An 11686-nucleotide genomic window follows, 5' to 3' on the forward strand; every position below is an offset into this window, starting at 1 on the left:
GTAGTATAGGGGTGCGACACGCGTGTTTTTGCTCCCGCGTGGGAGACCCCACTTGTGGGGGACACCTTTCCCTTAAAGCCCCGTCGTCAACCTGACACTCATTCGGAGTGTAGCGTGGGGTGGTGAGACACGCGTGTTTTTTCTCCCGCGTGGGAGACCCCACTTGCAGGGGCACTTTTTTCTTTCACATCACCAACTTGACAGGAGTGGAGTGGAGCGTGGAGGTGAGACACGCGTGTTTTTGCTCTCTCGTGGTAGACCCCACTTGCGGGGGCACCTTTTTCTTTCATATCGCCAACTTGACAGGAGTGGAGCGTGGGGGTAGGACACGCGTGTTTTTTCTCCCGCGCGGGAGACCCCACTTCCAGGGGCACTTTTCTCTTTCATATCGCCAACTTGACAGGAGTGGAGTCGAGTGGAGTGGAGCGTGGGGGTGTGACACGCGTGTTTTTGCTCCCGCGTGGGAGACCCCACTTGCGGGGGCACCTTTCCCTTTAGTTGGGCCCCATTGCCAACTTGACATTCGTTCGGAGTGGAGCGTGGGGATGCGACACGCGTGTTTTTCTTCCCGCGTGGGAGACCCCATTTGCGTGTTTTTTGGGGGTGGGAAGGGGGCACTTTTCCCTTAAGGCCCCCAATGTGTATATATAGTATATATATCTATATATATTCTCTCTGTGTGTAAGGAAGGAGGTCCCTGCGGCCTCCCCCTCCCCAATTCCTGGCCCTCGAAGCCATCCATCTCCATTTGAGGGGAAAGTGCGCGCGTGTCTGTGAGTGTGTGTGTGTGTGGGGGGGAGGGTGTTGGCAAACAGGTTGCCCCCTCCCTCCCTCCCCTCCGGAGCCCCCTCCCCTATATCCCCCCCCCCCAATTCCCCCCTCTTTCTCCCTTCTCCCTAAATGAAATCAGTCATTTTCATCAAGTGCCCGGCCAAATATTATCCACAGTCCATTCAGGAGGATCGAATCTTATTTAGAGTCGCGATTCGACATCTGTTTTCAAATTTGATCAGCTATGAACTTTATTTTCCGAGTTTGAGGAAAATTATATTCCATCGATCCGCCGCTCGGCGAGGAAAGCAGAGAAAGGAGGAGGAGGAGGAAGAAGGGAAGGAGGGAAGGAGGAGGAAAGAGGAGGGAAGCCAGCCAGCCAGCCCCGAGCACACATATATTTTCCCCGGGAAGGAAGGAAGGAAGGAAGAAGGAGAAAAGGAGGGCTGCCAGGGAGGAAGAAAGGAAGGAGAGAGACCCTCCTCGGCTCTGGAGGAAGGAGGAGAGAAGACAGAGAAGGAGAAGGAGGAGGAGGAGGAAGAAGGGAGCCTCGCCGCCCGCCCTCCGCCCGCTCCTTCCCCCTTCCCTCCTTCCTTCGGGCTCCGCGCCTTGCTTCGCCCCCGTCCTCCTCCTCCTCCGCTCCCTGATTCATTCCCTTCTTCTTCTTCTTCTTCCCGCTGGACACAACACGGACAGCACGCCCCTCCCTCCTTCCTTTCCTGCCCTTCCTTCTTTCTTTCCTTCCTTCCGTCTCTCTTTCCCTCCTCCCGCCTTCTCTCTCTCTCTCCTTCCTTCCTTCCTTCCTTCTCCCTCTCTTCTTCACTCTCTGCTTCATTCTTTCCTTCCTTCCTTCCTTCCCTCCCGTCTTCTATCCGTGTTTCATCCCCTTCCTTCCCCCTCTCTCTCTTCCTTCCTTCCTTCATTCCTTCTTTCTCCTTTCTTCACTCCCTTCTTCATCCTTTCCTTCTCCCTCCTCTCCTTCCTCTCTCTTTCTCCCTCCCTTTTACTATCTTTCCTTCCTGGTTTCATTCCGTCCTTCTTTCCCTTTATCCTTTCTCTCCTTCCTTCCTTCCTTCCTTCCTTCCTTCCTTCCTTCCTTCCCTCTCTCCCTGTCTTTTACTATCTTTCCTTTCTGGTTTCATCCCCTTCCTTCCGTCCTTTCCTCCCCAATCCCTTCTCTCTTCCTTCCTTCCCTCTATCTCTTCCTCTGCTCCTTCTTTCCTTTTCTCTCCCTCCTTCATTCCTTCCTTCTCTCTCTCTCTTCTTCCTTTCTTCCCTTCTTCTATCTTTCCTTCTTGGTTTCATCCCCTTCCTTCCCTTTATCCTTTCTCTCCTTCCTTCCTTTCCTCTTTCCCTCCCTTCTTCATTCTTTCCTTCTCTCTCTCTCTCTCTCTCTTTCTCCTTCCTTTCTCCCACTTCCTTCCTTCCTTGAGCCCCCCCCCCCTCTTCCTTTTTCCTTTCCGGCACCCCAAAGGGTCTCTCTTCCTCCTCAAGCCTGGCCCCTCCCAGCCTGGCGCCGCCCGGTGAGTCCCCCCTTTTTTGGCTTGGCTTTTTTGGGGGGGGGAGTTATTTTGGGGAGGGGGGGGGCGAGGAGGGAGGGGCTGGGAGTTGGGCCTGGGTCTCTAGGGAGGGAAGGGGAGGGAGGAGGGGGCTCTGGGGGTCCCACAAAGAGTGGAAATCCACAGGAGGGAGTAGGAGACATTTCCTTTCCTCCCCTCCTTCCTTAATTTCTCCTCTACTTTTTCCTTCTCTTTCTTTCCCTCCTTCTTTTCCCTTCTTCCCTTCCTTTTATCCTTCCCTCCCTCTTTCACTGCTTCCCTCGCTCCCTCTTTTACTTCTTCCTTCCTTCCTCTTCTTCACTCCCTCTCTCCTTTCCTCCCTCACTCTTGTCTTCCTTCTTCCCTTTCACCCCTTTTGCCTTCTTTCTTTTCTCCCTCCCTCCTTCTTTCTTCCTATACTTCACTTTCTCTTTCCTCTTCTCCTTCCCTCCTATCTTCCTTTCTTCCCGCTTTCCCTCCTTTTGCCTTCTTTCCTTTCTTTCCCTCCCCCATTCTTTCTTCTACTCTCTTTCCCTCCTCTCTGCCTTCCTTCTCCCTTCCATCCCTCCTTTCTTCCTCTCCTCCCTTTACCCTCTCTTTCCTTTTCTCCCTCCTCTCTTCCATCTTACCATCTTCCTTTCCCCTTTTCTTCCTTTTTCCTTCCTTCTGTCCTTTCCTTCCTTCTCTGTCCTTCTCTCTTCCTCCCCTTTCCCTTTCCTCTTTTCATTCCCTCCTTCTTCACTCCCTCTTTCCTTTCCTCCCTCCTTCCTTCTCTCATCCCTCCTTTCTCCCTTTTTCCTTCCTTCTGTCCTTTCCTCCCTCCACTTTCTCCTTCATCTTCTCCTTCCCTCCTTCCTCCCTCTCTCATTCCTTTCTCCCCCTTCCTTCCTTATTTACTTTTCCTTCCTTTCATCCCTTCTTTTTTCCCCTCTTCTTCATCCTCTTTTCTCCTTCCCTCCTTCTTCCCTCTCTCCCTCCTTTCTCCTTTTTCCTCCCTTCTTTTTCCCTCTCCTTCACCCTCTCTTTCCTCTTCTCCTTTCCTCCTAACTCCCTCTCTCCTTCCCTCCATCTCTCTATCTCTCCCTCTCCCTCTCTTCCGCGTTCCCCCTTTCCTCCTCCTCCTCCTTCTCTTCTCTCCCTCCTTTCTCCTTTTTCCTCCCTTCTTTTTCCCTCTCCTTCACCCTGTCTTTCCTCTTCTCCTTCCCTCCTAACTCCCTTTCTCCCTCCATCCCTCCCTCTCTCTACCTCTCCCTCTCTTCCGCGTTCCCCCTTTCCTCCTCCTCCCTCTCTTCTCTCTCTCCCTCCTTCTCTCTCCCTCCTTCTCTCTCTCTCGCTAACTGGGCGCCGGTTTCCGTTTAGATTAAGGCAGGGAACCTAATTCCAGGGCAGCGGATCGAACTTTCTGGCAACAAAGGGAAATAGCGTATCGATCCGGGGCTCCGGAGATTAAGAGACAAGTGCGCGGATCCATCAGCGCTAAACTGCCGCCGAAGAAGAAGAAGAAGGAGAGAGAGAAAGAGAAGCAGGAGCAGGAGGAGGAGGAGAGACGCGCCTCGCATGGCAAAGAGGGAGGGAAGGAAGGAGGCAGCAGAGGAGGAGGAAGGGGCCCCGGGGAGACAGGGACACCACACCAGACCCCCCAATACCCCTTGCAAGGCTCTTGTGGGGGAGAACGAGGAGAGGAAGACCCCACAACAGGGACAACATTGAGTTGGAAGGAACACATCTTGGGGGGGGGGGGTCCCAACCCCAAAAGAGGCGCCCTCTTTCTTTTCCCTCCCTCCTTCCTTGTCTTCTTTCTCTTTCCTTCCTTCCTTCTCTCCCTCCTTCCATTCCACCCCAATGTCCACCTCTCCTTCAGTCTTTCCTTCCTTTCTTTTCACCCCACAGCCCATCTCTACTTTCATCTCTCTCCTTCCTTCCTTCCCTCCTTTCCATCCCACTATCTACATCTCCTCCCTCCTTTTTTCCTTCCTTCCTTCCTGTCTTCTTTCTCTTTCCTTCCTTCCTTCTCTCCTTCCTTCCATTCCACCCCAATGTCCATCTCTCCTTCAGTCTTCCTTTCTTTTCTTCCTTTTCACCCCACAGCCCATCTCTACTTTCATCTCTCTCCTTTCTCATTCCTTCCTTCCTTCCTTTTCACCCCACTATCCACATCTCCTTCTGTCCTTCCTTCCCTCCTTCCTTCCTGTTTTCTTTCTCTTTCCTTCCTTCTCTCCTTCCTTCCATTCCACCTCAATGTCTACTTTTCCTTCTTTCCTTCCTTCCTTCCTTTTCATCCCATACTCCATCTCTACCTCCATCTCTCTTCTTTCTCCCTCCTTCGTTCCTTCCTTCCTTTTCTTCCCACTATCCACATCTCCTTCTGTCTCTACTCTTTCCCTTCCTTCCTTCCTTCCTTCCTTCCTTCCTTCCTGTTTTCTTTCTCTTTCCTTCCTTCTCTCCTTCCATTCCACCCCACTGTCCACCTCTCCTTCTGTCCTTCCTTCCTTCCTTCCTTCCTTTCTTTTCATCCCACAGCCCATCTCTACTTTCATCTCTCTCCTTTCTTCTTCTTTCCTTCCTTCCTTTGCATCCCACTATCCACATCTCCTTCTGTCTCTCCTTCTTTACTTCCTTCCTGTCTTCTCTTTCCTTCCTTCCTTCCTTCCTTCCTTCCTTCCATTCCACCTCACTGTCCACATCTCCTTCTTTCCTTCCTTCCTTACTTTTCTTCCCACAGTTCATCTCAACCTCCATCTCTCTCCTTTCTCCTTCTTTCTTTCTTTTCATCCCACTATCCACATCTCCTTCTGTCTCTCCTTCCTTCCTTCCTTCCTTCCTTCCTTTTCATCCCACTATCCACATCTTCTTCTGTCTCTCCTTTTTTTCTTCCTTCCTTCCTTCCATTCCACCCCACTGTCTTTCTACCTCTCCTTCTTTCTTTCCTTCCGTCGTTCATCTCTCCTTCCTTCCTTTTCACCCCACAGCCATTCTCTACCTTCATCTTTCTCTTTCTCCTTCCTTCCTTCCTTTCCATCCCACTATCCACCTCTTCTCTATCTCTCCTTCCTTCCTTCCTTCCTTCCTTCCTTCCTTCCTTCCTTCCTTCAAATTCACCCCAAAGTCCATCTCTACCTCCATCTCTCCTCTTTCTCTTTCCCTCCTTCCTTCCATTCCATTCCACTATACACCCCTCCCTCTTCTTTCCCTCCTTCCAGCCTTTCACCCCATGGTTATCTCCCCTTTTCTTCCTTCCTTCCCTCCTTCTTTCCTCTTCACCCCAAAGCCCATCTCTACCTTCATCTCTCCTCTTTCTCTTTCCCTCCTTCCTTCCATTCCACCCTACTCTGTCCACCTCTCCCTCTTCTTTCCCTCCTTCCAGGCTTTCACCCCATGGGTTATCCCTCTCCTTCCTTCCTTCCTTCCTTCCTTCCTTCCTTCCTTCCTTCCTTCCTTCCTTCCTTTTCCCTTCCTTCCTTTTCCCTTCCTTCCTTTCTTTTTCCTTCCTTCTGTCTTTTCCTTCCTTCCTTCCTTCCTTCCTTCCTTCCTTCCTTTCTTCTTTCCTTTTCCTTTCTTTCTTTCTTTTTCCTTCCTTCTGTCTTTTCTTTCCTTCCTTCCTTCCTTCTTTCCTTCCTTTCTTCTTTCCTTTTCCTTTCTTTCTTTTTCCTTCCTTCTGTCTTTTCCTTTCTTCCTTCCTTCCCTCCCTTCTCCTTCCCTCCCTCCCTCCCTCCTTTCTTTCTTTCTTTCTTTCTTTCTTTCTTTCTTTCCTTCCTTCCTTCCTTCCTTCCTTCCTTCCTTCCTTCCTTCCTTCCTTCCTTCCTTTTTAGGGACTGAAATGGGTGCCTTAACGTCCCCATAATATTCTGAACCACATCCCATTGATTGTAGGGCAGTAAATGGGGGGCTGAAGGGGGGTTTGTGCCGGGGAGGGGGAGCCTGGAAGGTACCCAGGTATTTGGGGAGACATATGGGGTTTTTCTCTTTTTTCGGTGGGGGGGGGAGGGGTGTCGTATCATCTGGACCAATTGAGGTCTCTTTTGGGGGGGTCTTTTAGGCTGATGGCTTGCCCCTTTCCTTGCCCCCCCCCCCTGAATTAGGGGCACCCCATTTTGTCCACCTATATTTACACACAGAAGGATTTGGGGGGTGTCATAGGGTCAGAAGGGGGGGAGGACGAAATGGACCCCCAGACTTCACTTTGAGGAATAATAATAATAATAATAATAATAATAATAATAATAATAATAATTATTATTATTATTATTTAACACCCACCCCAAAAAGATTATTCTGGGGTTGTTGTTTTTTTTTTGCAGAACTTGGCCAAAGTTCTTCTCTTTTCGAGATTTGTATAGTATTTTATTGGGGGGGGGGGGCACCTAAAAGGAGACTATAAAAGGATATAAATGGGGTTTTGGAAAACACCCTCTTTTTGGGTGAACACCTCCCTCCCCCAAAATCTGTGGAAGTGCAAGGGTTTGAGAAAAAGGATTTGAGGAAAAAGAGGTTGAATGAAAGGAAAGAGAGAAGGAAGAGAGGAAGAAGAGAAAGAGGAGGAAGAAAGGGAAAAAATAGAATTTTATTAGAAGGAAGGAAGGGTGAGGGAGAGAGGGAGGAAAGGAGGGAGGGAGGAAAAAAGGAAAGAGAGAGAAAAGGAAGAAAGGAACGAGAGAGGGTTTAGAACTGCGTTGGAAGACAGAAAGTAGGAAAGGAAAGAAAGAGGAAGGAATGGAGAGAGAGAGAGAGAAAGATAAAAATAGACTTGAGAAGGAAGGAAGAAAAGAAGGAAGGAGAAAGAGAGAAAGGAGGAAAGAAAGAACGAGAGAGAGAGGAAGGAAGGAAGGAAGGAGAAAGAGAGAAGGGAGGAAAGAAAGAATGAGAGAGAGAGGAAGGAAGGAAAAGCGAAAGAGATGTGAGAGAAAGGAGAAATGGAGAGAGAGAGAGAGAATTTGATTAGAATGGATTGAAAGAAAGGAAGGAATGGTAAAAGAAGGACGGAAAGGAGAGAGAGAAGGAGAGATAAAGGGAAGAAGGAAGAGAGAAGGAAGGAAGGAAAGAAAGAAGGAAGGAGGCATAAAGGATTAATTGAAGGAAGAAAGGAAGGACGAAAGAGCAAGAAAGAAGGAAGGAGGCAGAGAGGAAGGAAGAAACAGAGAAGGAAAGGAGGAAGGAGAGAGGGTGATAGAATTACATTAGAAGTAGGGAAGGGAGATACAGAGAGAGAGAGAGAGAGAAGGGAGGGAATCAAGGAAAGAAGAGAAGAGACGACAGAAAGAAAACAAGGAAAGAGGAGAGGAAAGAAGGGAAAAAAGGAAGGAAGAGGGAAGAGAGAGAGAGAGAAGGAGAGAGGGGAAAAAGAGAGGCAGAAGGGAAGAAAAGGAAGAAGGGAAGGAATCAAGGAACGGGGGAAAACGAAGGAAGGCAAGGGGAGGGGACGTAAGGAAAAAGGAAGGAAGGAAGGAAGGAAGAGGGAAGAGTGATAAGGAGATGGGAAAGTTAGAGAGAGGGAAAGGAAGGAAAGGAAGGGGAAATAGGGGAAGGTAGGAAGAGAGAGAGAGGAGAGAGAGAAGGGAAGGGAAAGGAGGGAAGAGAGAGAAAACGAAAGAAGGGAAAGAGAGACACAGAAGGGAAGGAAGAAAAGGAAGAGAGAAATAGGGAAAGAAGGAAGAGGAGAGAGAGAAGGAGAGGAGAAAAGAAAGAGAGAAGTAAAGGGAAGGAATCAAGGAAGGGGAAAAAGGAAGGAAGGAAAGGGGAGGGGGTGGAAGGTAGGAAGGAATGAAGGAAGGAAGAGGGAAGAGAGAGAAGGAGAGAGGTGGGAAAGAGAGAGAAGGGGAAGGAAGTGAAGGAAAGGAGAAATAGGGAAAGAAGGAAGGAGAGGGAGAAGGAGAAGAGAGAAGGGAGGAAAGAGAGAGGAAGGAAAGGGGAGAGGAAGGATGGAAGAGGGAAGAGAGAGAGAAGGAGAGAGGGGAAAGAGAGAGGCAGAAGGGAAGAAAAGGAAGGAAGGAAAGGGGAGGGGAAGGAAGGAAGGAAGAGGGAAGAGAGAGAGGAGGAGAGGGGAAAGAGAGAGTCAGAAGGTAAAAAAATCAAGGAAGGGGGGAAAGGAAGGAAGGAAGGAAGAGGGAAGAGAGAGAGAGAAGGAGAGAGGTAGGAAAGATAGAGAGAGAGAAAGGAAGGGAGGGGGAAATAGGGAAAGAAGGAAGGAAGAGAGAGAGAAGGGAAGGGAAAGGAGGGAAAAGAGAGAAAGAGAGAGAAAGAAAGAAGGAAAGAAAGGAAAGAGAGAGACAGAAGGGAAGGAAGGGAAGAAGACTAAAGGATGGGGAGAGGAAGGCAAGAAGGGAGAAAGAGAGGGAAAGAAGGAAGGAGAGAGAGATGGAGAGAAAGAACTAAGTTGGAATTGTATTGGAAGGAGGGAAGGCAGAGAGACAGAAAGAGAGTGAAGGAAAGAGGGGAAAGAAAGAGAGGAAGGGGAAAAGGAAGGGGAGAGGAAGGAAGGAAGGAAGAAATAGAGAGGGAAAGGAGAGAGATAGAGAGAAAGAATTAGGCAAGGATTGGAGGGAAGGAAGAGAGATACACAGAGAGAGAGAAGGAAGAAGGGGGAAAAAGAAGAAATGAAGATAGAGGAGAGAAAGGAAGGAAGTCGGGAACCGGGCAGAAAGGGATTTTAGTCAAAGAGTGTCGGGAAGGAGAGAGAAGCGGGTTTGGGTCGCCTTTGGGGAGGGCACAAAACCCGCATCCGGGTGGAAACCACACGCCAGACCCTTCCAGGCCCACCTTCCGCACTATTTCCCCAGAGCAAGAACTTGGGGTGGGAACTGAACCGCTTTAGGCGACACCTGTAGACGGGGAGGACGTCCTTTCTATCGCCTGTTCCGCTCAAAGCAGAGGGAGAGGGAATGGGGAGTGAAATACCAGGGAAAGTGCTAGTTTTGTGCTAGTTTTCTATTTGCAAGGAGCAGCTGCTGAGTTTCTATGGGCAGAGAGTGCTTCTCCTTTAAGAGGAAGTGAGAGTAGTAGTAATAATAATAATAATAATAATAATAATAATAATAATGCACATTATTCCACCTTAATGATGATGATGATGATGATAATAATAATATAGTTTTCTACTTGCAGGGAGCAACTGTTGAGTGCCTCTCCTTTAATATAATAATAATAATAATAATAATAATAATAATAATAATAATAATAATATAGTTTTCTACTTGCAGAGAGCAACTGCTGAGTTTCTATGGGCAGGGAGTGCCTCTCCTTTAACAAGAAGTGGGAGTAATAATAATAATAATAATAATAATAATACACATTCTTCCACCTTAAGATGATAATGGTAATAATAATATTAATAATAATAATAATAACAATATAGTTTTCTACTTGCAGGGAGCAACTGCTGAGTTTCTATGGGCAGGGAGTGTCTCTCATTTAACAGGAAATGATATTATTATTATTATTATTATTATTAATAATAATAATAATAATAATAATAATAATACACATTCCACTTTAAGGTGATGATGATAATAATAATAACAACAATACAGTTTTCTACTTGCAGGGAGCAACTGTTGAGTGCCTCTCCTTTAACATATTTAATAATAATAATAATAATAATAATAATAATAATACACATTCTTCCACCTTAAGATGATAATGATGATGATGATGATGATAATAATAATAATAATAATAATAATAATATAGTTTTCTACTTGCAGAGAGCAACTGCTGAGTTTCTATGGGCAGGGAGTGCCTCTCCTTTAATAGGAAGTGGGAATAATAATAATAATAATAATAATAATAATACCCATTATTCCACTTTAAGATGATAATGATAATAATAATAATAACAATATAGTGTTCTACTTGCAAGGAGCAACTGCTGAGTTTCTGTGGGCAGGGAGTGCCTCTCCTTTAACAAGAAGTGGGAGTAATAATAATAATAATAATACCCATTATTCCACCTTAAGATGATGATGATAATAATAATAATAACAATATAGTTTTCTGCTTGCAGGGAGCAACTGCTGAGTTTCTATGGGCAGGGAGTGCCTCTCCCTTAACAGGAGTGAGAATAATAATAATAATAATACACATTCTTCCATCTTAAGAGAATAATAACAACAACAACAACAACAACAACAATAATATTACATATGCTTTCACCTTAAGGCAATAATAATAATAATACACATTCTTCCATCTTAAGCATGTAATGATAATAATATGCATTCTCCTACCTTAAGATAATGATAATAATGATATAATACCTTATATAAGGATATATTATTATTATTATTATTAGGTTCTTGTGGGTTTTTTCGGGCTATATGGCCATGGTCTAGAGGCATTCTCTCCCGACGTTTCGCCTGCATCTATGGCAAGCATCCTCAGAGGTAGTGGGGTCTGTTGGAATTAGGACAATGGGTTTCTATATCTGTGGAATGACCAGGGTGGGGCAAAGAGCTCTTCTCTGCTAGAGCTAGGTGTGAATGTTTCAACTGACCACCTTCATTAGCATTTGAAGGCCTGGCTGAGCCTGGGAAAATCTTTTGTTGAGAGGTGTTAAGATGTACATATACATTAAATTAATTTAGGATTACCCCTCAGACAGGAAGCAGCCAGGCTTTGAAGCTGCGAGGCCATTCAGTGCTAATCAAGCTGACCAGTGGCAACATTCTCCCACCATAGATATTATTCCACAGGTATATATATAAACCCAATTTTCCTAGTTTCCAACAGACTGAACAACCTGTGGGGATGCCTGTCATAGATGTGGGCGAAATGTCAGGAGAGAATGCTTCTGGAACATGGCCAGGCAGCCCGAAAAATTCACAGCAACCCAGTGATTCCGGCCATGAAAGCTTTTGACAATAATAATAATAATAATAAAAATAATAATAGAATGAAAATAATAATAATAATTAAATTATTGATAAGAATAGTAATAATAATAATAATAATAATAATAATAATAATATGCCCTCAGAGGCAGGAATGTAAATATTAGGAGATGGGAACTGTAGTTTGACAGAACTGGAGATACTTTAGGTGGAGAGTTTGAGCTGGTCTAGATGACCTCTAGGGGTTCCTTGTAATCCTAAACTAGACTAGTTGACCTCTGAGGGTCCCTTCTAATCCTGAGCTGGTCTAGATGACCTCTGGGGGTCCCTTGTAATCCTGAGCTGGACTAGATGACCTCTGGAGGTCCCTTCTAAGCCTGAGCTGGTCTAGATGACCTCTGGGGGGTTCCTTCTAGTCCTGAACTAGACTAGATGACCTCTAGGGGTCCCTTCTAATCCTGAGCTGGACTAGATGACCTTTGGGGGTCCCTTCTAATCCTGAGCTGGTCTAGATTACCTGGGGGGGGGGGTCCCTTCTAATCCTGAGCTGGACTA

General features: G+C 46.5%; 1 protein-coding gene across 1 annotated transcript in view; it reads left to right on the top strand.

The window, feature by feature from the left end:
* Nucleotides 1-1830: 1830 nt before the first annotated feature.
* The window catches only part of LOC132780143 (ETS domain-containing transcription factor ERF-like), a 106324-nt gene continuing 96468 nt past the window's right edge, over nucleotides 1831-11686 (top strand). The window contains exon 1 of the mRNA XM_067473573.1: nucleotides 1831-2294. The gene's annotated coding sequence lies outside the window, so the exon portion shown is untranslated. The remainder of the gene's footprint in view (nucleotides 2295-11686) is intronic.

This window comes from Anolis sagrei, chromosome X (assembly GCF_037176765.1).
Source record: "Anolis sagrei isolate rAnoSag1 chromosome X, rAnoSag1.mat, whole genome shotgun sequence".
NCBI lineage: Eukaryota > Metazoa > Chordata > Lepidosauria > Squamata > Dactyloidae > Anolis > Anolis sagrei.